The sequence below is a fragment of the Pithys albifrons genome, chromosome 4 (genome assembly GCF_047495875.1).
Source record: "Pithys albifrons albifrons isolate INPA30051 chromosome 4, PitAlb_v1, whole genome shotgun sequence".
Taxonomy (NCBI): Eukaryota; Metazoa; Chordata; class Aves; order Passeriformes; family Thamnophilidae; genus Pithys; species Pithys albifrons.
The window spans coordinates 3,322,838-3,349,150 of record NC_092461.1 but is presented as its reverse complement, the minus strand read 5'-3'; the positions used below and the strand labels follow the sequence as shown (position 1 = coordinate 3,349,150).

At 43.1% G+C, this 26,313-nt stretch overlaps 1 protein-coding gene across 7 annotated transcripts in view; it reads left to right on the top strand.

Moving 5' to 3' along the window:
• Positions 1-26,313, top strand: part of ATXN1 (ataxin 1) — a 221,830-nt gene that overhangs the window by 42,725 nt on the left and 152,792 nt on the right. For 5 of the 7 annotated variants that reach the window (XM_071553218.1, XM_071553217.1, XM_071553214.1 and 2 more), the window contains one exon: positions 21,739-21,860. The gene's annotated coding sequence lies outside the window, so the exon portion shown is untranslated. Of the gene's footprint in view, positions 1-13,131; positions 13,177-21,738; positions 21,861-26,313 lie in introns of those variants that run through there. The other 2 variants (XM_071553219.1, XM_071553222.1) reach the window with 2 other exon arrangements.

Genomic DNA, 26,313 nt, shown 5'->3' with positions numbered 1-26,313 from the left:
TGCTTTTCTGGGCTTTTTTTTTTTTTTCCTGTGGTGTGTGGATCTGTCTGCAGCTGTTTGCCTGCTGCTTCTCTAACCATGCGTGGCATTCCTTGATTCACAGGATCGCAAGGTCCGAGCCAGCTCGGCGGCTTGGCACAGCCATTTCATTAGAGCAAAGGAGGCCTGTGTCCTGCAGGGTTGGTTTAGTAAAGACATGGCCCATCTGCTGCTTCTTATCACCCTTTTTATCTGTGCTGCTGATTCATGCAGTGTGGTCTGCTCAGCTCTCCATTGCAGTCACATCACACTTCGAGTTACCTTTGCTATGACTCATGCTTGCTTTTTCACTTGGCAAGTGTTAAGCCAGAAGCAACCAAGTCTTGTCCCTCTCTCATGTGTTATGTTCTATTCCTACCCTTTCCTTCTAAGTCTTGTCTCTCTGTCACAATCTCCTCCTTCCCCTCAAGTAAAACATCTATATCTAAGTTTCAAGCTGTGTAATTTTGTCTTCCATATCATCTCTGCACTGTGCACCTCAGGCTAGTGAGAGTGCCAGTCTTTGCTAAAATACATTATTTCCTCTTGCTTGCCCTTACAGGTATGTTTGGTGGAGAATATTTTCTTAATTGTTTCCTCTGTTTAAAGAAAAAAATGTGTTTATTAATGTTTTGATGTGAAATTTTGCACTGGGACAACGTGTGCATCTTTCATATCTTGATGTGCAGTGTATGGACTTGGATCCACAGACTCTTGACCTCACATTTCGTGTGCTCTTTCAAGCCCGTGGGTAGGGCTAGTGAGACCAAAGCTTCAGACAACTTTTACTGAGGTTTCCCTTGCTTACTTTGGGCCTATGCTTTCAGAATCAGCACGACCAAGGTGTGCATCCTGTGTGGGCACTCAGTAACTTGTTATACCAAGCTTGAAATCCCCACTTGAAGTGCTAGCACGTTGTTTCCAGGTTGAAGAGGACTCCTCAGTTGTGCTGCTGAAGGCTTGGCATTTCCTTGCCTCAGGTGAGGGAAATTCTGGCAGTGATTTCCTTATGGAGAGATTTGTGTCCATTTGGCCCTTTTCAGTCCTCAGATCCCTAAATCTTTTTCAAAGGAGAGCCTGGTACCTGCTCCTCTGAGGACAGATGATTGGCAAAGGCTGCTGTGCAGTTTTAACTGATGCTGGGTTCTGTATCTTACTGTCCTGAGTCCTTGGCCACACCAAACTTCTAGAACTGCCAGACTGGTTGAGGTCTGTTTGCCTTGAATAAACCTTGAAGAGTTGGGCTTTTATATTGCTGTTGTGGTTACTGCTTCAATATCATAAAAATTGGCTTAAAAACAGAGGAGAGAAATTCTTGGAAAAAGTTTTAGAAGAGGAAAGGAAGGAACACAAGATTTTTTTTATTTGAAAGAAAAAAAGTTGCCCTCCTGTTCTTCTAGCCAACATTAGGCAGCTTTAGCTTGCTGTGTCAATTTTCTTTTCTAGGAACAAAAAGTTAGATTCATTTTTTTCATCGTGCACGTCTGTCTCTTTTAGACTTGTGTGTAGAAAACACTTTTCAGTGTTAAACATGTAACATTTGTTTTAAACCAAGCTGTTAACTTTCTAAAGTCTAAGTGATTTATCTGTGCCCACCTCTGAGATGGCACCACTTGATCAGGCAGACTCTCCAGTCCCATCTCAGTCCTTGCAATCTGCAGGGTTAGAGACTTCGTAGCTCCTTCCCCTGGAAGGCACCAGACTGTGTTTTAGCATTTCCCTCATGGTGTGTGGATATATCAGGGCCTTTGTTGCCAGCCATTTGGCCTGAAAGTGTCAGGGATATGTGGTAAGGGCAGAAACTTTGCCTTTCCAAGCTTGTGGGACTGGCCAGCCATTGGCTTCTGTCTCTGGGCAAGTGTGTCATGTTCTCTCCCACTCCCATCTCTCCTTGTTTAGCTTAAAACGTCAGGATTCTGTGTATTTGCTGTTGCTGGGTGTCCTTGGCCATGTCCTGCCAAGCTCTTTTGGTCCCTGGTGTAAACAAACAAGGCCAATCATGATCACAAGCAAAAATGTTCCATTGTTTCTGAGAAGCATCTTTTTCTCTTGTAAGCCTAAACTAATCCACTCCCTAACTCCAAACCACAAATGTAGGGCCCTCCTGCTCAGCGTGTGGCATCTGATTAGAGATGGGCATGGCTTGTTTGAGTCCTGGGCCCTTGGAGGTGGTGCCTTTGTGAGCAGGTGGATGGGACATGGACATGGTGCTGTCCCTGCCTCGCTGCGAATGGCACTGAGGGACACGATGGGTGTGGAGCAAAGCAGATCAGTGCCCACTGACAGGCATTCCTGTGCCCCACAGTCTGTGCCCCTGTGGCTGCCCCCCTGGGAAGGTGGTGGCATGTAGAAATGCCCCCATTTTCTGGTTTCACTGTGGTGTGAGGGGGTATTGTGGGTGTGCAGGTGGCCAGAGCCCTCCTGCCCGCTCCTGTGGAGTGGCAGGGCAGGGCTCCTCCTGCCTCGGGGCACAGGCTTAGATTTACTCTGTGGCTCCTTTTACCCATATGCAAAATAAGTGTGTAATGATACCTGCCTTTGTTGTGGAACTGTGTCTTAATTAATTAATTAATTGATGTTCCCTAAATACCTTGAGATCTAAGAATCACTGCGTATGCCCCAGAGCGGTAACAACACTCGGAGGTTGGAGAACCATCTTTCCTCCTATGATGAAGTTTTCCACAAGGAGAGACTCCAGCCCCTCCCTCCCCAGCAACTCTTTTTTTTTTTTTTTTGGATGAAGTGATACTGTGCTGTGTGCTAATTGTATGGCTTGCTCTCTCTGACTTCTGCCTAAATAAATAAATAAACTGATGTGTTTAATGCAGTCAGCACGTGGGGCACTTGCCAAGGAATTTCACAAAGCAGCAGAGCTGTGTTGCCAAATGTCATGTCTTTTATATAAAGCATTCTTCAGGAAGCAGAGTTGCACAGGGAGGGGAAAGAAGAAAATGTTGTAAAAACTCTTGCTGCAGTAAGAAACATTTTGTCACCCACAGGGAGAATGTCTGGGCCATGTCATGGTGGGATCAAGGGATTCTATTTTTATTTCCTCTCCAAGGCCCCTCTCTCATTTGTTTTCTGCACTCCCCTTCCCAAAGAGTAGCTCTTTACTGTGCTGGCTGGGGAAACTTGGTTTCAATTAGCATTCAAAAGCAGGGTTGTGGGATGGTCATCTTATATATGAGAATATTTGCCAGTGGATTTTGGATGGAGAGAAGGTTGTTTAAACAGTGTCACTGTCAGATTATTTATTAGTGTTACATGATTAATGACTGAAGAAAGCCAAAGGAATTGGTTTTATTTATTTGTTTCAAGGAGTATGGGTGAGGTAATAAAACTTCAAAATCAAAACATAAGGCTTTAGGTTATAAATGCATGCAAATCTGGTTTTACTGAGAAAGCTTTATACTTGGGCTGATATGTTTAGTTGTGTCTGTGTTTAGGTGTTCACTGTGTCACCTCAGGGAGCGTGAGCTGCAGTGATTTGACACTGACTGTCCTCTGGCAGGTGGAGTTTTCCAGGGGACCTGCTGTGTTCAGAGAGGGTCAGTGTCAAAGCCCTCTTGAACCACCCCCCAGGACTTGGTGTGGGATTGCAGGAGCTGGAGCAGAGGTGCCCTGGGGTGAAGTGGCACCTGCTGTGTTTCCCTGGGGGCAAAGGAGGTTGGTGGAGGGTGGATGGGTGTGAGCAGGTGGCTGCCTGGGTTGGGTGTTTTGGGAGTCAGTGTTGTGGCCCATGGGCTGTAGGCTGCCCATGGGTGTCCTGCAGAGCTGGGCTGAGCAGGGAGTGGGGATTTGGCTGGTTTCAGGGCCTTGTCAGGGACCCCAACAACCAGCTGCTGCTGCTCAGCTCACCCAGCTGCCTTTTGGTAAAGCTGTGGGAGGATAAGTTTTGGAAATGGCTCTGTGTAGCCTCATAGCATCACTTCTGCTTATCTGTGTGCTCCCAGTTCCTATCCCTGGGCGGTTCTTACAGCTCCAGAGGCCTGTATTTTCCCCTCTAAATTAAGCTTTATTTTGGCAACGTGTTGTCTGTGAGTGTCTGTGCTCCCTACGGTGCTCTCAGTGCTGTGCACTCACCAGTTGACTTTTCCAGCCTGGTGTGCACTTGCAATGTAAATGTGGCCCATTGAATTAGTATCAATATCAGAGACTTGGAGCTACACTGAAGTTTACAAAACAGCATTGGAATTGATTTTCTGAACTTCAGCCCTCTATGGTGTTTTAGCTCCTGGGAATGTTTAATCTGGTAGCATAATGTGAGATCCTTTGGGCAGTAGTGCAGCCTGGCATCTCACTTCTCCCAAGCTATAGCTGCAGACTGGACTGAATGCAAATTTAAACTATATATAATACTGTTTCTATCCGTATCTGTCACTACTTCTTTGAACTTCCATCAGGGTTACTGCACAGCACCACAGAATAATTAACACAGTGTGCATTAGCAGTATGTTCATTTGTCCTATATTTTGTCAGGAACAAACCAGCACCAATAATTGTATGGGCAGCAAAAGCTTCTGCTTTTGGATTCTTAATGCCTGTATTGCAACAATGCAGTAACTCTTTGGTAATGAGTCTTTTTCAGTTAGTAGCTTTAAATAATTTAAAATGTTTGAAAAAATTCGCCATTTCTCCTTCTTCTTCCTTTCTTCAGTAGGAAAACTGGAATTCTCTGTGATGAACAGGCCACATCTCTGGGTATGGTGTTGGTGGGGAAGTCTTAGCCCCACTTTATTGTTACAAGTGCTGATGTTTCTTCTGAGATGTGCTGTGTCAGAAATAGGGATTCTCAGTTGTGCTTTTTCTTGGTTCTGATAATTACACAGTTCCGAGGTCCTGCTCCTCTCCTTGGGTTGCAAGCACTGAAATTTTCACTGCTCCTGAGTCCTCACTGCTGCATGTTGTGTTTTGTGTTGGTCTAATGAGCGAGGAAAGAAACCAATTAACAGGCTGGTGCTGAGACTTTAGTGTACAAGTGCCTTTAAATTTAGAGTGCCAGTGTCGTAACTCCCAGCAAGGAGAAAAATGTTCTGAACAACAATTTCTAGTATGTGTTTGCATGACTGGTGCAGTGAGATTGTGAATCAATATGGTGTGCATTGTATAGGCATCATTTTAGATTCATTCCTGAATTAATAAGTCATACAGTCCTCAGAATATATAACAGTGAAAATGATAGCTGCACAAAGAAAGAGAACATGGTACATAACCCATTTGTGCTTAGGCACAGATGGTGTGGTGATGAGGATGGGAAGAACCTGCTTTGGTCAGAGTTACAGGAACCTCAGTTTGCCACGTGCCCTTCTCTCTCATGTTCCCCCTTGCTTACCTCTAGGGTTTTTTCTTCTTTCTTTTCCACTGGGGATTTATTTCTCTTCTCAGCATTTTATTTACATTATCAATATAGCAGTGTTTGTTCAGGAGAGGTATTTGATTTTGCAGCTGACATTTATTCACAGGGTCACCTTTTACTCTCTGTGTTGGATTGCCATTCCATATTATCAATATTTCACAAGCAACATAACCTGCTGGCTAAGAGATCCCAGAGAAAGCCACCTCAGTAAAAGGCAGATTTAGGCATCCTTTGGGCATTGTATTAACACTTTGTGGGAGCTTTTATTGTTATTTAAGGCATAATAAGCCTCCAAGATCAGACCAGATGGATGGTTTTCCAGCAGGGTACTATTGTTGCCAAAGCATGGATGAGTTTTGAATGGGAGACTTTCATCAACACAATCCAGTGCAAGATGTCTCTGTGCATGGGAGGGGCTGGAACAGATCTTTAAATGTCCCAAACCATTCTGTCAATCTCCTTTGCATGTTCTCAGTAGTTACTCCTTTACTACCAGGAGCTGAGGGTGCTGTGTCTTTGAGTGTTTTGGCACTCACTGCTTTAGTTCTTGACTCGGGACTTACGAAAGTCTCTTGAGTGTCTTTCAAATTGCTATTCAGAGGTGCTGATATGCTTCTTGTGGAGATACCATGGAGGCAGGGGGGGTTAGACACTGATTGTCTTGCTTTCATTCTCCTTTTTCTCCTTGTTTTGGTACTTTTATTTGTATAAGTAGTCATGAAAGTCTTGGTTCTTGGAAAACACGTGTCCTTAAATGACAAGGTAGGCATAACAGCAGTTATATTTAGATTTTAAATTTTGCTGATTATCAGAGTGATTAAGAGAGACCACAAAAATCCATAGGCTTCTCCAGGTGAGTGGCCCCTCTGCTGTGAAGGTGCTCAAATACAAGAATAGAAAATATAAGTTCAGGTTTGGACACCCAAACATTATAAAAAGGAGAAGTGGAAAGAGGAAGAGTTGGAAGGTAAGGAACAAATAATACAGTGGCATGTGGGGGCACATCAGATATTCAAAACCAGCTTAAAGGTCTTTAGCTTTAAAAAATATCAACTCCCTTCACCAGTTTTGTCATAATCTTCATGTTTCCCCTTCTTTACAGATCTGTAAGCTGGAAATCTTAGCTGGGGAGGGGGGAGAGAGAGAAAAAGAGTCTCTCATTATCTGGAATGTGGTGAGAGGGAGGGGGGATAAAATACATCTGAGAATAATACCATGCGAAAAAGTTCAGAACATGGAACCTCTCCAGGCCATGGATGATCCTGTAAAGTTTCATGCCTTGTCAGAAAGTTATTTTCTTCTTGCCTCTGAAAGACAGCTGGCTCCAGACCTCCTTGAAATCTTGTGGGATTTGCTAAAAATCATGGGAATTGGTAACAGAAGTCAGGGTGAATATAGCAGTTAATTCTAGATACATGATTGTTTTGGCTCTCAGTCTTCATACTTCTAACTTTATTTCCATTAAAATGCTTGTTGTTAGACTTGTAAAATATCTTTAGAGTCTTCATGAGATTTCTTGAAGTTATCTGCAGGAGGAATATTCTTCCATGTTCTTCAGGAAAATTTTTGAGATCCTTTACAGTATGTAAATTGTGTGTGTGTGTGTGTGTGTGTGTATATATATATATATGCATATATATATGTTCATCATAAGGACCAAACACTTCTCACCATGAGCATTTTGCTTTGCTCCATGCCTTTCTTGCCAGATAGGAGTGTGGATTTGAGACATACTGTGACTTTATCCATATATTTTATGCCTGTCGTGCACCTGTAAGATACTTGTTTGACTTCTGAATGAAATGCTGTGTGTGGTTGTAGGAGGACTTGCATTCAGCATTTTAAGGACTCTCTAATCTACAAACCTGAACTTCAGCATGTAGTTTCTTACTGTTTAATGTGATGGAGGCATTGCCCTGTGGTGCTAAAACAATTATCTTTTTTTTTATAGTATTAGTGATCTTTGCTTGCCTTGCTACAAATAAGCTGAGTGGGCTTTTGAAGGATGAAATTTGCTGCTTATTTTAGCAAGTTCTGCAAACAATATCTGACTTAATAATTTTGCTTTCTGCTTGTAATTACACATCCTTCTTTTTTTGGTAATGGCTTCAGAACTTCTCAGTTCATCATCAACTCTCAGAACATAATTTTAGGAATAATGCGTATCCTGACTAGTCATAACGAGGCTGAAATTCCATCCTGGGCTTCTGGTGTCATCACAGAACCAGGATGGAATTACAGCTTTAATTTATGTACTATGGGGGATACATTATTTATTACTGTGCATTAGAAAATGATTAATCTCTGCTTGTGTTGCAAGGCTGTCCTACTGCTCCAAGTCCCCAGGAATTGCTGGGACACTGTAGGATTCTCATGTGGATCACACACAGCTTTAGGAAGCTGCCAAAAAGGCCACTGCATTATTCACAAACTATTAGAGGTGATGAACATTTAGGAAACCACTATGGTTTTTTTTCTACCTAGCAGAATTGCTGCAAAGCTTTTGTTTGCTAACCCTGATCATTTCCTTACCTTTAGTCCCTTTGAGGTGTTTTGTCTCACATAAAGTTGTGATCAGGTTAAGTGGGTTGAAAACACTGCATTTTGGGGACCCTCACTTGTCAAAGCACTGTAACCACAGTCAAGCTCCACTGAAGATAAGGGAAATGAATCATGTGCTTAATTGGTCTACTGAAGCAGTTCTTTAATTTCTACTTCTTTGGTTGTTCAGCAAATCTTTCTTTCTTTGTCCTCTCCTTCCCAAAACTGTGTGTGCACGTGCATGAGTGTCTGTGCACGTTTCCATGAACCCAGTGAAGCTGCAGAGGAGCAACATGACCTAATGGAACAGTGCCATAAAATTAAGTGGTTCTCCCAGATTTCATTGCAATGACTTTTTTTTAATATGTTTGCTCTGATAACATTCCATTTTTATAAGTATTTTCAATACCTGGACAGTCAGTGATCAAGTTCTGATACGTAATTATTAGTACTGTGTAAGAAGTTGTAACGTCCTCAGTGATGGCTGTGATGAATTTGAGGTCACAGGATATTTTCACAGGCAGTTTTCATTGGGGTTTAGCCTTTCTGCAGTAGCTGAGAGTTTGGCTGGTTGTGTTCTCTATCCTCTAGATAACATTCCATTTTTATAAGCATTTTCAATACCTGGACAGTCAGTGATCAAGTTCTGATACGTAATTATTAGTACTGTGTAAGAAGTTGTAACGTCCTCAGTGAAGGCTGTGATGAATTTGAGGTCACAGGATATTTTCACAGGCAGTTTTCATTGGGGTTTAGCCTTTCTGCAGTAGCTGAGAGTTTGGCTGGTTGTGTTCTCTATCCTGTGGACATGTGTTTGTACAGACCTAGTACCAGCCACTCTACATGCACAAGTTACCAAATCACAGAACTCATCCAAAAAAGGGCTTGATGTTTGGGGAAAGGGGTTTGCCATTTTGCATTCACAATGCTGTAGCCTAGTTGGGGGGGGGAAGCAAAACATAAAAGCAAAAAAAAACCCAAGCCAACAACCCTTGCCAAACCCAAACCCCAAAGGTTTGTAGGAATTCTAATTAATAAGCCCTAGCAAATTGTCTTTGAAGGACTCAGCATTATTAGATCTGAAAAAAAGAACTAGATATTTGTAAAAGATCAAACAAATACAAATACCTTAAGAGAAGAAGGCACTGATTTAAATTAATGCTTTATACTAGTACAAAAGTATTATAAAAAATTAAATACTCCCACTTTCTAAGGTGGCATTTTTATCTAAGGCTCTGATGACCTGTATAAGCCACTCAAGTTTCAGTCTTGTGGGTTATATTGTCACCAGAAGCTCTGACTAATGATACAGTAAAGTCTTACAAATGACAGTCTGGTATAGTATTGACTGTAAATTACTTTTTGGGGGGTTGTTTGATTATTGTTTAAGGAAAAAAAAAATAAAGTTGCAGTGCCTACTGATTAATTGAACACAGAGGGGAAGCGCTACCCTTGATTTAATTTGGGTGACCATATTATAAAGCAGAGATGTGGACTCTCAAAGCCAGTGACAAAGCTGATGATCCTCAAGATGAAGGAATCTCGAAGCTGGTGTAGGGAAGGACGCACAAAACATGCCAGCAGCTCCCCCACGCTAAATGAAAATGATTGTCATTTTTGCAGGGAACACCACGGGAATCAGAATTAGAGGCATCCACCCCTGTTCAGTTTGAAAGCTGAAGAGATGGCTGCAGTTTCTATGCAGAGTTTCAGCTGTATAAATAGCTCGCTGGTGCCGTGCAGATCTGAGCGGGACCAATCGCTGCTCCCTTCGGCATCTCACAGGGATGCAGAGAGGCCTCTGCGGGTACCTGTGCTGTGCCACTCACTCTGACCTCAAGGCAGGGCCTCCTGAGGGCACAAGGGTGGCTCAGGTGATGCTCTCTGCTCTCAAGGAGTCAGGGATGAGGTTTATGTAGATGTTTTAAAGCCTCATTTGGGTTTTAAATGGGACTTGGCATTTATGCAGCTTTCTGAATGAGCTGCAGCCTTGGGCAAATCCAGTATCATGTGAATCAAGATAGTGCATCACATCCACAGAGAGGAAACCAGCTGTTTAGCACTGGGGGAGTTTAATTGTGCTATGATAGAATACATGAGACTGGAAATAAATACAGCAGCATGAATTTTATACACACACACTGTAATTTCTTGCTTTTCATCTTGCTAGTTCACTATAAATATTATTGCCAGTTTTCTGTGGGGAGAGGCTTTATTCTAAGTGTGGTAGGAGAGGTAGAAAGGAGGATGAATGTAAAAGTTGAAAGGAGGATTTCTCATGGTCCTTAAGCTACCTGTCAGTCCAGGTGGCTGTAGAGCAACTTCTGCTGAGCCATAACAGTCCAGAGGAGTTGGATCCTTCTCCTGGAAGCCAAGGGTGATGCCCTGGATGTGCAGTTCTGTGCACATGCCAAGGATTGAATCCTCACACAGAGAACCATGAAAGCTCAGGAAAAAAATGGAGGAGAGGGAGAAGAAAAAATTACAGTAGGTTTTGACATAGGATTGAGGTCCATTAAATTCTTGGCATAGATGTCCAAGTGAGAAATGAGTCTTAAGATAGGACTGTTATACATCTAGGAAGGTGTAGAGCCAATAATCCTTGCTCTGCAAGTGCTTCCCTCTCACCTTGGCTGCAGAGGCAGACTGGAAGGTCAGGGCTCTGCTCAGTCTGGTGCAGGGTTAGAGCCAGTCCAAGCTTTGTCTTCAGAGCATGGGCTGTTTTATCCCCTGACTTTTCCTTTAACATCAGTAAAGACTGAATAATGTCGTTGTGCTGTGCTGACACTTGGGCTGGGCTGTGCCTGCCTTGCTGCAGTGCACGAGCTCGTGGAGTTGTATAATTGTAAGTTTACTGTCATACAACAAATGACTGATGGCATAATTTGTATTTTCAAAATACATAAGCAGCTCAGTCTAATCAGGTACCTGGTAAATATTTCCAGGAGATGGAAACAAAGTATTAGGGCAGGGAACAGAGTTGCAAACCTCCTTTAATGAGGTGTATGTTGTTTGATCGTATTTTTTCATACACATGAACTTCTATGTGGGCAGATCTAATAATCCCTGGCAGCTGCTTCCCAGTCCTGGAGAAATAATAGTGTAAATACTGGAAACAGTAAAAATGAATGGATGTGTCAGTTTACCTTCCAGACTCTTGTGACTAACAGGTGGTTAGTACAAATAGTAGAAGGCCCTTTTATCCTTCATCTTGCTCCTGGAAGTAAAAAGAAAGGGAAAGGACTCCTTGGCTCATTCTGGAGAGTTTGCTTCAAAACCTTATGATGCAGGAGAACCCCCAAATCACAGGTCCTTTCCTGCCTCCAGTGGGTGGGTTGTGATGTCGATGGGATGTGAAGTGGAGGGAATCCATGTCTGTTTGTTCATGTGTTCCAATAATGTTCAGTGCTCTAAAAAGATGCAGCAGCAAATGAAAATATCAGTTTTGTGTACTTGTCAGCTGTTCTTATTTTTCAAAGACACAGATTTTTAAATAGCAAATGTTAATTTAAGGAAGTTTTTAACATATATGGAAAGCACTCCTGAAAAATATTCAAATGAGAGTGAAGGGTTTGGTTGGGTTTTTTTTATGAAACATTTTTCTATAGTACAAATCTGTCACTGCTGGGTGAAAATCGCACTCATTGGAACTTGGGAGAGCAGAAGGAACAGTTCATTCTTTCACAGTGAAGAACAATGTGCTTTTAATAATAATGAGAAGATTCCCAATGAAAAGGCCTAGGAAAGTAGTGCATGCACAGGTGGATGAAATATTTCTCTAGGGTTTGGATGCCTTTTTATGCATCCCAAAATGATGCTGCTCACTTGTATGCAATGGCAGGAGGATTCCCACAGTGCAGGGGATTCTTAGCTGAAATTGTGTGCCCTGTTATATGATTGGCATAAGCCTAAAGGAGCATAATGGTCCTTGCTGACTTGCAACATCTCTTAATTATTTTCTTTGAGCCTTAAATTGATTAATCTAGTGTAGATTACATTTAAATATCTATATGTTGAGACATATGCATTTTAGCATAAAATAAATCAGGGGATTAATACAAGGAGTAGATTTTTAAACTCTTTTAAAGCTTTTTTTAGCAACATACCAGTTACTGAGAGCGGGATGTTGTCTATTCTGCCCATTTGAAAGGAAGCTGAGCAGTTGGTTCCCTTGCAAATGCCAGTCCCCCTGCAGGGACTGGCTGAAGGGTTGCTCTCATTTCCTCCAGGGTGGGTGTGATAGGGGAGTTCTGTGGTGGTGAAGTTGCCAGCTGTGATGGAGAAATCCTGGGTGTAAGATCAAGGAATGCTGGAAGAGGCAGTATGATATTAAAATTGACACAAGTTGGTATTGGAAAGCAAAACTGTTGAGTGCTGGCTTTGTCATGACAAATATTTGCAGGTTGAAAGCAGTTTTGTCCTAGGTTTTAATAAATGCTGCAGCCCATATTAGTACATGTATGTATGTAAAGGGGTACAATATCTGAAATTAATTAGACTGTAAATAAGGTTTTTTTCCATTTACAAAGTCTGTTCACCCAAATTAATAAGGCATATGCAACACTGTGAAGGTTCCATAAGCTCAGCTTTCTTCCTGAAGGTGTCATTATCTGTCTTTTACTATGAATCATGTTAAGGAAAAAATATTTTGTTTTGATCCTCCAGGGGAAAAACCCTTTCTCTATCTCACCTCTCCCCAAAAACCCCAGACACCCACTTGTCCTTTGTCATCTAAAGAAGATTTGAATCTGTTATCTGTACCTAAATCTAGATACACTTTTCCTATCTTGCATAGGAACTAAATGCTGTCCTGTTTTCTGTAATTGCAATTTAGTAAATCACAAATAAGTTACAGTGGTAAACTGAATGTGTTAAAGAAATGGAAGAGAGGAAAGGTTACAGTTTAATTCCCCAGAAGACAGACCTGATATTATTCATAAATACAATGCAACTCACAGTAGGTAAAAGCAAAGCTGTGTTTCAAACCAGCATAAGTAAAATAAACCCTCCCTGGGCCAGACTTGCCTGGTTTTGTCCCTGATGAATTTTGCAGAACTGGCACTGCAATTCTGAGTTTTCACATCAGATCCATTTGTTTACCTTTGTTGCTAATTCCACATCATTTCTTATAGGCCAAGATGGATACTTTAGTTTGTTTTCTTTCTGGAGCACACTGTTTTGCTGTCTCTCTGTCTCTGCAGTAAGGTTGGAACCCACTGGCCAGACAGGCTGAGATCACCAAGTCCCTGAACTCCCAGCAGGTTTGTGGAACAAGCAATTGGATACAGGACAATGACAGAAATGGGTGGCCTTTCTGAAGGAAAGACTCACCTGTGTTCTTACAGATGTGAGAGTGCAGTGGAGTGCTGTGTTCTCACAGATGTGAGAGTGCAGTGGAGTGCTGTGTTCTCACAGATGGGAGAGTGCAGTGGAGTGCTGTGTTCTCACAGATGGGAGAGTGCAGTGGAGTGCTGTGTTCTCACAGATGGGAGAGTGCAGTGGAGTGCTGTGTTCTCACAGATGGGAGAGTGCAGTGGAGTCCTCTTTGCTCAGACCAGGTGTCTTACTGTGCACGGGGTCATGTGCCCACATCAGGCAAAGCCACAAGAAACCAGCCCTTCATGGACTCCACTGCCTGTGGGACTGCTTGGTCTTTTAAGGAGAGAGAATATCCTACATCCTTCTACTTCTCCCACACTTTATTAGTAATGTCATATGTTAAGTTTCCAGCTCTCCTCTGCTCTAAATCAGTAGCACCTTCACTCTTGTTTGCCCTGTTCTGTGGGAGAGAAGTGCACCCCAAGACAGACAGACAGACAGACAGACAGGGTGGCAGGGCTGTGTGGGCCATGTGACAGGGCACTGGCCTGTGCAGCTGAGCTCAACCCCTCACTTTCCTGTCCTGCATAGAGTCACTGCTGCCTGCAGTTTAATCACACAGATCAGTTATTAAAGGTCCCAAACCTTCTCAGACAGCTCTCAAAAAAGCAAGGTGAGGAGTTAGGCACAAATCTGATGTGTGCTAAAAATTAACCATATTAGAAACCATGTCTCTGGCTGGTTTAATGCATAGAAAGAATTATTTTTGAAGGAAACTAACACAGATCCACAGTGCTTTGAAGGGAGAGGACAAGCAGCAGTCCTGGCAGGGCCCAGCTTCCCCTGCCAACACTACCTATTTCATTCATGAAAATGGACAGTAGTGGTGAAGTGAGACTGTGGATTTTACACACACTTCCTCTGTGTTGGGGTCCTGCTCACAGTGAGCTCAGAGCTGGCTCTGCCTGGAAGGCGTGAGAAGGAAGAGAGGAGCTTTCAAGAAGTATTTGAGGACTTAGGAGAGCTTTTCATTTGGCTTCAACCAGGTCCTCAGCATAGTGGTCAGTGCTGCTCTTCCTCACAAGTTCTGCCAGGTCCAGAACTGTTTAACAGAATTGAGCAGATTGATCAGTGAGGTTTGGTTGGTTTCCTGCACTGGGATTGCAGGGAGGTTCCATCAGGAGGTATTTCTTAGCAACTTCCAGTGAAACTCCAGAGTGTTCTGCTCTTGTTACTGCCAGGGGCAAACAGCTTATGAGGAAAAGAGCATTCTCCCTTTCCTGATAATATTTTCAACAAATGTGGTGGGTTGTGTAGCCAGGTGGCTTTTTAGCCAGTGGTTTGCAGACCTCCATGTGGCCTGTAAATCTTCACAGACTCAGCAGGTACTTTAACAGGGGGCAAAAATAAGTGAGAAAGCCAGACATCATGTCAGAGCATTCTTAGCCTTTCATGCTCTAGAAAAAGGTGTGATGACTGTCTTATTAGTTGAATTAGTTATGATAAATTTCAAGATTTTGTGGGTCTATTTAATGACATTTTGAAAGAGAACATAAGATGGACTGTGAGGAAAAAATGTCAGAGGACTATTGACATCAGCTCTGATGACAATATAGTCACTTTAAAAAAACTCTGTTGCCTAAAATTTTCTGCAGACTGTTTTTACAACTAGTGCCTAAAGTTTATTATCCTGCCTAAAGTTTATTATTTTTCATGGAATTTAATGGGGGAGAGGTAGTACTTTTTTTTTTGGTCGTTACCCAGTTTGTTTCACTTTTTAACTTCTATAATAATTCTTTACTATTTTGGTGCAAGATGAAGCGAAAATATCCAGTTTGTTTTACTTTTCCCCTTCTATTATTGTTCTTTACTATTTTAGTGCAGGATAAAGAGAAAATACTTTAAAGAGTAGAAGAACTCATTGTAAAACTACAGAAATTAGGTTAGTTATTGTAGCTGAAACTCCTTTGATCTATTCTTGACATTGTTCACTTCAGGATGCTCTTGCTGCTGTCAGTATTGCACTATTGCATTATTCTAGTAAATAATATCATCATCATCTTCTTATTTGGTGGCAGGTCTAACAAAAGCAGAGGGTATCTGTCTGTGCCCTGTAGGGAGGTAGCAGGATGAAGGCATGGAAAGAAAGGTGTATTTCAGCAATCTCATTATAGTTATACCAGCTGGTAAAACTCATGTAATCATTTTTCCTTCGTAATGTTCTTTCTTCCCTTTTCTTTGTAATTATTACTGAAAGGGGAAGGATGACGTGAGCAGGCCTGAGAAGGAAAGCTGTTTTGAGAAGTTAGAAAGAAGAAATCTTCCCCTAAAAGAAGGATCATATCTTCTTTAAGGAGCCAAGTGCACATCAGGTGCTTAACCAGTAATGACCCATGTCTAGCAGCTTGTACTCGAGCTGCTGATGTGAGTTTGTGCTCACATGGGGACAGAGCTGACACCCTTAAATCAGGGAGGGTGCTCAGATACTGCACCGAACTGAGACACTGGCTGGGCATCTTGTATTTAAAGGCTCTTTTTGGTGTGTGTCCTGAGGCAGAGAAGGTGACATGTAATGTCACATTATTGCTAGCATGACTTGGAAAAGTATATGATGTTATCTGGAGTAGGTGTGAGAGCCAGTCTGGCAGATGTGACAGTCCTGCTTTCTGGATCTGACATTTGGCAGCCCAGGGAGCCTATGACCAAACCTGGTATTTGCTGAAATACTCATCTTACAGGTTGTGCTGAAGAAAAGGAGGAAGTGGAGATGACAGAAATAGTAGGACAATATTTGAGTTTTTTCTAAGAAAAGACAAATTTGGACAAGTAGACTTACAGAAGAGTTTTGTCTTTCTCATGTCCTGTCTCTTCTGGATTGAAAGAGTATGTTTAACTACAAAAAACAACCAATTTTTGTAGCCAGAGAACTCACTGAATCCAGGCAGAGGACAACATTTCTACCTCTGCCTGGAAGATTTTAGCTGCTGGTCAAGCTGCTGACATAGTCCTGCTAATCTCAAAAAGTGAGACTGAACTACAGTGGTGCTGAGCTGGTTGTGGCTTAGTCAAATTTCTGTTCTAAAAACAGCTTATAGACAGGCCTCCAAAATTTCCTGCAACAAAGGTCACCACGGGTTTCTTCTGAGTTGTCCTGTACTCTGTGTCACTGAAGATACATAAATGTATAAGGAATATTGATTGTTCAGATCTTTCTATAGAGCAGCAAACAACTAGATCTCAAAAACCAATCTCTATAGTTAGAAGGTCGGTGAGATGATTAAATAAAGCAGGAGGCAATGGGGAAAAGATACCAGACTCATCTGTCCCCAAACCCCTGAAATTTCTATTTGAAGAACCCACAATGTATCTGGCATTGAAAATTATTATGTGCTTCATTTTGTTAACACTTCTTTCTAAACTCTGTGTGCTCTTTGGCAGAAGCTCACTCGCCTGCTGCTTATTGTGGGCAGCACACTGAACGTTTACAAAAGGATGTGTGTTGCTCTTCAGACCATCTCAGCCAGTGCAAGAGTGGCTGGAGGGTGTTCAGCTCTTCATCCACTGACATTCCTGGTTTTCAGAGCTCATGAGCCAAGGAGGCTGCACCTCAGTGCAAGCTGTCACAGGGCAGGGTCCTCTGCCTTGGGATGGAGCCTCTGCCTGGCAGTTCAGCCCATCTCTGTGTGACCTTCATGCTGTGCTAAGGTGCTGGGATAGGGAGGCACTCAGGAGGGTGCCAGGGAGAGCCTGAGGTCAGTGCCTGGTGAGGCTGGGGGGTTATGACTTGGAAAGACATGACCCCCTCTGGGTAAGTGGGAGAGTGTGGCTCTGTGTCACCTTGTGATAATAAACAGTGGCATTAGGGCACAGGGGCAGTGAGAGTGGGCTGGCAGCCCTTGCCCCAAAAATCATGCAATGAAGTCACTCTCAGCTGTTAAGAAAAGAGGGGATTTTACAGTGTTTGTGCTTATGAGCAGAAGGCAAGAAAAAGAGTAAATATCATGTAGGAACATGTGCCCAAGACTACCAGATCCTCAGCAGAAGCAAGGGAGTGCAATAGGGCTGCTCCTGTGAGATCTGGGGAAAAGAGTTCCTGTCCCTGTGATGAGAGGTGTGCAGAGAGCCCAGTCCTGCCATATCTCCACCCTCATAGCTAATCCCAAAATGGGATCGTGTTTTAGCAATCCACTTTGTTCTCAGCCCAGAAAAGTTTGCCCTGAGAATAACAAGGAGGGCTGGCAGTCCTGCCTGCCACCCAGGCTTGGAGTGGCAAACCTGCCCAAAGCCAAAAATAAGAGCTGAGTCTTTCTCTGTAGCTTGTCCCAGAGTTTCATTTCTCTCTTTACTTGAGTCTTTGTTTCCACTGCTGTGGTTTTTCATCAGTTTTTATCAGAGTCAAGTCATGCTGACACAGAGAACGTGCAAGTTACCAGGAATGGAAAGTCATCTCAGTCCATTCAGCTCCTCTGGCCTTTTGAGAGAGGCACTACTAAGGAAGGCTGGGGTAAAAGAGGAGTTCTACTATGGGCATTTTATCAGGCTGCTCCTCTCTTGATACTTGAGGTTTTCTGAAGGTCCCAGGTAGCCAAAGCAAGGGGTAGCATCTGTCTCAGCTTTCAGTGAAAAGCAAAATACTTCTGCCTTCTGAGTGCAGAGCAGCACAGCACCTGTTGTGTTCATGTGGCTCTGCTGTGTTCAGTTCTGGGCCCCTCAGTTGAGGAAAGAGATTGAGGGGCTGGAGCGGGGCCAGAGAAGAGCAACGAGGCCGGAGAAGGGACTGGAGCACAAGTGCTGTGGGGAGAGGCTGAGGGAGCTGGGGGTGTTTAGCCTGGAGAAGAGGAGGCTCAGAGGTGATTTCATCACTCTCTACAACTACCTGAAAGGAGATTGTAGACAGGTGGGGGTTGGTCTCTTTTCCCAGGCACTCAGCAATAGGACAGGGGGGCACGGGCTTAAGCTCTGCCAGGGCAGGTTTAGGTTGGATATCAGGAAGAAGTTCTTTACAGAGAGAGTGCTCAGGCATTGGAATGGGCTGCCCAGAGAGGGGGTGGATTCTCCAACCCTGGAGGTATTTAAGGTGAGACTGGACGTGGCACTGAGTGCCATGATCTGGTAATCAAAGTGGGGTTGGATTAAGGGTTGGACTTGATGATCTCAGAGGTCTCTTCCAACCCAACTGATTCTGTGATTCTGTGATGCCAAAAGGCAAAGACCCTGTGAGTTTTGCCCAATCTCCTTGCTTTTTTGAGGGAAGTACTATGTTTTTGGGAGATAAATGCTGGTTGACCATCATTTAATTCTTGGGGGTTAGTGCAAGTGTGATAGGCTGCCAAACAGCCCTGGCTGAATTCAGCCTCTTTGCAGCAGCTGGCAGGGTTCATGCTGTGTGTATGGGAGGAGGAGGAGGAGGAGGGAGGTTTGTGCTTCAGAGGGAGCCTTCATTTACCTCTGCTGGGGGTTAGAGAAGCCAAGCACTGCCTCACTTAGTGCACCAGGAAGAAAGAAAGAGCTGACAAAATACTTTTTTAATTTGTTTGAAGTTGCATTCATTTCTCCAGAAGGGGGAGAGTGGAGTAGTGAAATGCTGGGAGGAATGTGCCTAATTCAGCACTGTCCTTCCTCCAGACACTACACAGAGAAAAATCAAGACATTCAGAAAGGGACTGTCAGATCTACTCACATGTTTTGCAAAGCCCAGAATTATCTGGTTGCCGAGTGAGGCTTTGTATGTGCAACCCAATAGTTATATATTAAGAGTTCACTGTTGGTTTTGATACCAGTTCAGTTCCTGAGCAAATATCAAATGCAGAGAGGTGCAAGGCACGAGTAGACAGTGACTGCAGGAAAAGCACACGCATGTATGGCAGGCCTGCTGCTCCTTTCTGATGGTGAAATTTGAAGTTGGCTCACAGCATTTTGACATAGCAAATAAAGGGCAGAATGAGTTTAAAGTATTTTTGTTACACTGAATTTTATGTGTTTTATCCTGTGCTATATAAATTATTAATTTTTTTTCAAAACCAGACTATTTCCTCCATCACAGTTAAATCTATTTTCTTTTGCCAAGCCCTGATTTGTTTGTCCTGTTTCTGTAGTGATCAGATGGGTAATGGAAGCTGTGCAGCAACTTTATGTGCTACTCGAGATAGTAAAATGCAGGCCTACAATAGGCCTTTTTTCAGCAGCTGTAAAGCTGTTTTGTGATTACAGTGAATCCATTCAGTGTCCCCCACGCTTGTTGGGAGCTCCCTGGAGAAGGGAGTTGTACCAGTGAAATGACTACACAGCAAAACAGTTTCAATCCTGATGCGACTGAAGAGATCCATAACTTTGTGTTCCCAGATTATCCACTAAAGCAGTGGGGGTGTTTGTGTTCCTTGCATCACAGCTCTGAGGTGGTCTTTGCTGTAAAGGAAGGGGAAATTTGGGGTTAAGTGACAATGTGCATTAGGAGCCAAACTCTCATACTTGGGTTGCACTGTAAAAGCTCAAGTGTCATTCAGAGCTATTTCAGCCCTTCAGGAAGTGTCACATAGCATGTGCCCATAGGTCACGCAGAAAAGCCTGGAGGATAGCTGGGAATCTGTCCATCAAACAACTTTATTTGACTCTTTAAACAGAGCATTAAAAATGTAAGTGTGTAAGTGAGAACAGGAGGATTTTATGCTGATTTGGATCTTAAAATAGAATCCCCAGCCACCTTGTATTTGAGTCAGGGAAAAAATGAGAGGCAGAACCTAGTTGATTTGGCAGGGTGACACTCTGTAAGATAATCCCTTTAACACTTTTTCTTAAATTAAGAATGGTTTCTAGGTGGCATGAGTCATGGGCAGACTGTCCTCGTTTCACTTTGAACTTCCAGACTTCTCTGGTTCTGTGTCACAGCTTTAGAGGGCTTTGTCCGCTTCCTGCGAGTCTGTGGGCTTGGCTGTCGCAACCTTTCCTCGTGTTGAGTGAGAGCAGGCTGCTTGAAAAAAGGAGCAGCACCACGTAAGGGAGAATGAGCAAGGGGAAGCAGAGGAGCAGGGTCATTCAAACAGAGGATTTTTTTATATGTCAATATTTTTGGGGAGGGCTGACACAGGCACAGGCTCTGTACAGGTGTCAAGAGAAGCCCACTTGCCCCCTTTACTTGTCTGTTGGTCTGCTTGGACTTTTGGGTTGTTTTCCTCCAGGGTACTTAGGGGAATAAATGATGTAGAAAGCTGTACTTTCTGAATTTTTGACCACTTTTGGAAAAGCTGTACTTTCTGAAGTATATGCAGCCACAGAAAGCATGTGGATAATGTCTTTGTTTCTTAATTAAAAACAAGGGGGAAAGTTATTCAGAGCTGAGGAGGGAAAAAAATCAAAGCAGTCTGGCTTACACACATGCAAGGTCAGATCCTCCTCGTTGTTGTGTTGTGTGAGTTGTTGGCTTCGATGGGAATAGCCACAGGTGTAACCCTGGAAACAATTTGCCTCCCAGGCTTTTTTTACAGAGCAAAGATGAATGTGCTTGTTGGTCCTAAAAACTGTTTGTAGAGAAATAAGTGGGATGCCTGTAATCCAGGCAGGGCAGGCAAACGCGAGCTCACGCTCTCAGAGGGAAAGTGAACTCTGCACTGGCTGGCAGCGTTTGCTCCTTGGAGCCAGGGGATTTTCCTGCTGACAGAGCCGGCTTGGAGGCTGACGTGCCATCGGGCTGGGGGCCAAGCCCTGCCGCAGGTACGGGCAGGGAGGAGGAGGAGGGTGGAATGGATGGTGAGACACTGTCCTGAAAATTCACTCGCTGAAAATTCAACCCCCTTCAGCCCTTTTTTGGCGATGGTGGAGAACGTCAGAATTGATTGTATTAGAGAGCTGCCAGTTACTCTCACTCTCCTCCCTTCCTTCCTCTCCCGTCAGCTGGGCTGGGTTTGTGGTGCTGATGCTGCTACTCCTTCCCCCAGCTGCTACTACAGAAATACTACAGAGCTCAGAGGAGGCTCAGGGAGTTGGCCCTGCATGTCTTATTAGTGATAACAACACTGGTAGTAATAATCAAACTGTGTAACAGTTGCATACTTTACAGAATGATTTTTCTTCTGGTTTGTATTCTGGATTTTCTTCCCTTTTCAACATCATAAATTTGTGCAGTCTGGGTTGTGCTTTAAGTGAATATTTCGTGGTGTACTATCTTGCAGATTTTAAAAATTATAGAATGGATTGGGTTGGAAAAGACCTCTGAGATCATCACGTCCAACCCTTGGTCCAACTTCAGTCTATTTCTGGTGTGGTTTTGAGTGGTCTAAAACAGTCGGGGGGGTTTTGTGCTTTGTTTGGTGTTTTTTAAAATTTTTTTAGTTTTTTTGTTTTAAGTTCAGCCCACAGAAGAACTGCTGCTGGGGGAAGTTACCTCACTTGCTTTAGATAATGAAGTATACATTGAAAAAGGTCAGGGATTTCCCCTGAGCCACCCACCAGTCACTTGAAATGACATTTTCATTCTGAGTGTTTCTTTTTTGTTTGTTTTTGTTTTTAAGATCCTGGAGCACAGGGAAAGAGTTTTAATGCAAAATACAGAAAAAAAAGTCTGCAACATCTCCTGTGAGAGGAGGGAAAAAAGGAGATTTACAATTGCATCTTGAAACACTCATGGTTTGAGGTAAGTGCTTGGAGGGTCTTGTCGTAAGTTACAGTTAGTTTGTAATTAAATTAATCATTGTTTACATCAGAGTGCCGTGGTATTTCTGTCAAAGGCAATAAAAACAGGCAGGAGAAGGAGGGAGAGAACTGTAATGGCAAACCCAGAAAGAGCAGTAAAAATATGTAATTCATTTGTCTTTTTGAAAATGGGCCCCATGAGGTCCAGTCCCCCAAACAGGCAATCCTTCTGACATTTATAAGGGTTAAACCCTGTTTAAATCAATGAGACTATTCTCCCTGAAAGTTAAGCCTGTGCCTAAATATTTCCTATTTGGAGTCTGTATCATATTGGAATTCAGCAGAAGAAAGCTATTGAAGAACATGCAACACAGAGCCAGAAAAATGCATATACAATTCTCTTACTGTTGGAGATAATGTCATGAGTTATCTGATTTTACAGCATTCTTCAGTGATATTTTTGTATTAAATACATATTTCTCATTTTTATGTTTAAACACCTCATTGAAATACCAAAGCTCTTAGCAGAGCCTGTGAATTCTACCCCAGCTTTAATAATTCATCTGTCTTAATTGCTTCATCAGTGTCTTGGAATAAGTAGAGTTAAATATATAAAGAAAATAGTGTTCCCTTCCATAACTAGAGTTGCAAATTGCACTTGAATATTTGAACAGCAGCTGAACTAAGAGTTTCCTGACTGAGGCTGAATTGTGGTATACAGAATTAATGATTTTTTTTGGTAAGGACAATGATGAAATGCATTTTTAATTTTTTTTTATTTCTCATTAGAGAAAGGAATGATATCTGAGTCTAGTAAAGAGAAAATGTTACAGTTGTAAAACTTTCAACCACTGCAAATGTTGCATAAATAAACACTAAAAACCACCAGCCTCTTTCTTAAGTAAAAATTTCAAGTTATTTACTCTGTTCTGCCCCATGAGTGTGCTGAGAGAGACACAATTGTTGTAAGGAACCTGCAGAATCGAAAAGGCACACAAAGCTTGGGAGAAGCAGGGTTTGCATTCCCACAAATGTGCAGAATATCAAACCCCTGTGGCAAGGGCCATTTGCAGGCATATGTTGCTTACCAGATTTCAGAGGAGAGGAGGGCACAGCCAGCCCCTGGTGACTGCTCTGTATTTGCTTTGTAGGAATCGAGCTATTAAGTTTCTTTTGAAATCAACAGGCCCACTGCAGGGAGCTAAAGATTTCCTTTCTGGTCAGTGGACAAGAGCCATTGCTTAGGAAATTGTAATAGTCCTGTAGGTTTTTGAACTGATTTATCCCAAAAGCCTGAAATTTTTGCACATCAGTGTAGCCAACTCCTTATTGCATTCAAGTCTTGCACTATGGACTGTGAGCCCAAAGAGGAACACAGCACTCTTCCAGCAGGAGTGTGTGAGGTGATTTTTGTAGTTGTGAAATGAGGTATTAATGCAAATCTCTTTGAAGGCTCGGGTGGGGAAATGCTTTGCTCTCTTTGAGGAGTAGGGGGACAGTCCTGGCCAAATCACTGGGAGAGAAATGCACTGCAGTGACTGTCACGTGGTCACTCTCAGCCCACCTTGCTCTCCATGCCCCTCTCACATTCCTTCTCTCAAAATGTTCTGTTGCTGTCTCTCTGTCACTTCCATCAGGCCAGGCACAATGTTCCTCTCCCAACTGCCTTCTTGTTGCTCTCTGAGGAAGCAAACAGTGGAGTTCAGGAAAAGCCACCTTCCCAGCATCTGTGTGGCCTCTCTAATCATTTAATCAGCCCTATATTGCACTCAGAAAATCACTGAAGTCGTCGTTACCTTTCTTTGTATTAAAGGGTGCAGAAGCTCATTGTCAGAGTATTGGAGGAACTTCTTTGGGGCCAAAAGATGCATTTTAGGACATATTAAATTATACCACTGCTCTTGTTCTTTCTTGATTATTTTTTCAGCATGTGAAGAAATAATATCCCCATTTGTGTGCCTGGAGAGGGTCCTGTGGTGTGTGCCAGGAAGTTTTGTGGGTGCTGAGCTGAGCAGGCAGAGAGACCAGCCATCTCCTGCTTTGTGTTTTTCACAGGGGACCAAGCCTGCCCAGATTAAACACATGCCTGTTTTATTTTGTCTTTCTCTGCTCTTGGTTCAGCTGTCACCATGGCAGTTCAGATGGCAGTGATCAGTCACGAATTGTCCCCTGTCCATGCTCCTCAGCTCTTCTAAACCATTAGTTTTGTGGAGCTCTTCAACAAAGATGGCACTGGTTTGATTTCCCCACCCCCTTCCCCAGCTAATGGGAGAAGACTCTGTGTGTTTGTTTGTGTTTTCCACTCAAATCAGCTGCATTAGATCCCAAAGCAACTTGTGTTGAGTGGAAATGAGGCTTTGATAATATGTGTGCTTGCTGGAGACTTCTTTAGATTTTATTTCTTTTTTTTCACCCCGCCTTTATATGGATCTTTTCAATGGGGCACTGCTATTGTGAGTCAGAAGGAAAGTGCACTGGCTGCCAGGCACATAATGGAATTATTCATTTGTTTCAGTATGTGTTTGTGAGCCTTTGTAAAGAGGAGGTGGTAGGGACAGAGAATGGAGACCTTCACTGCAGGGAGGCAGGAGAGCTGAGGGCACCCTGCAGGGACACTGTGCCTGTGTCACTGCTCCCATGCCCACTCTGGTGGGCATCACCTGGGCTCACACTGCATGGCGTGTCACATGGAAATGGGTGAAGCCAGATGAAGATGGGTGAGGCCTGTGCAGCCACTGACTGACTGTGCTCTCTGTAAACCACAAAAGGCAAAGTATTCGAAAGCTGTAACGTTTCCAGCCCTTTCCTTAAACTTTCAAAAGAGTGATGTAAAAATGAACCCTGCCAATACTGTGCGTGCTCACTGTCAGGCTATTTGTTATCAAGGACGTTTGGTGTAAGTCATTTTAGTGTGGAGTACATGGGAGCTTGAACCAAAGCCTTGGATCCAAGCCCACCAGCAGCTTTGCAAAAGGCAGGATCCAGATCTGAAGTCAGTGATTCACAGAGTTTCTAGTAGAGAGTTGTTTTAACTTACTCTATGAAATGGGAGTAGCCAGAAATTTTAAACTGGGGCTTTTAAACAAGTTTTTTACTTTTTCTCACCCACCGTTCTCCTCTGCCTTAGAAAATTATACCAAAAACCCACCAGCTGTTTTCTCCAAGCCACTGTGGCCAGGACACACCAGCTCAGGGGATGGAGAAAGGTCTCTGTGGTGTTTACCATTATATAGCCACATGTTTCTTTTCCAGAGAATTTTTTCTTCTTGGGAGTTAGGCTGCTGTTCTGGGTGAAGGTCTTTGAAGTCACAGTGGTGGCTTTGGAGGTAGGACACTGAAATTTCAGAGACGTCCAGAAACAGCTGATCAACCTGGCATGGAGCAAACCAGGCCACAGTGGGTGGGCTCCCACCTCCTATAAAGTCCTCTCTTGTGATACCATTCTGAATTACAGACATGAAAAATTATGGCATTGTAGATAACAAATCCATAAAGCCTAAATTTTGCTTTCCTTGCTAGATATGTGACTCTGTTCTTCTTTTTCCCCTTCTCCCTTGCCCTTGGCCACAACATCTTTAGGGCTTTTCAATCTGTAGCTGTGCATTTACTAGAGAGGCATCTGGTTATGTGTTACTTTACACATCTGTCACATAGGTCAGAGAGTCAAATCCAGCACCCAGAGACTTTATGTGTGTTTGCAGTACTGCCTGTGGGACTTTGAATCCTTAAACAAGTAAATGGCTTATGAGGAGACAAAAATGCAGCCTTTCAATCTACTTGCATATGTTACTGCAGTTTTTTGCATATATATTCCATATATATATAGTAGTCTTGTTTGTGTTTGGCAGAGAAAATCTGGTGTGGGAAAGATGAAAAGTGCAAGTGAACTGGGAAGTATTTAAGGACGGCTGTTAATTTGCTCCTTCCCAAAAAATGTCATATCTCTGGTTGGCAGCATGAGAAACAGTTTTCATCATGATTTGAGTATCTCTAAAAGGTACTGCCCCAACAGTGTGTGTGCATTTCAAACCTGACTTCAGAGTTGTGAGACTACCAGGAGAGGCCAAATACCTGAGACAGCATCGGTAGCTGAGGCAAAGCTCAAGCTTTGCAGGTTTGTCTGGAGAGTCTGTGCTGTTTGCAGCCTGTGTGGGAAGCACAAGTGTCGTGGTTTAATTGCAGGTGACAACCAAAGAGTACGCAGGACTTGGTCCCTGTACCCCCACAGTGGGATGGGGAAGAGAACTGGAAAAAAGTAGGTAAAACCCATATGTTGAAGTAAGAAGACTTTTTTTTTTTTTAAAGATGATGTAATGAAAAAAGGGAGATAACCAGAATAGAAAGAGAAATAAAATCCAAGAAAAACAAGTAGTGCACAACACAGTTGCTCACCAGTCGCTGACCGATACCCAGCCTGTTCCTGAGTGATTGACCCCTCCTGCCCAGCTCACTCA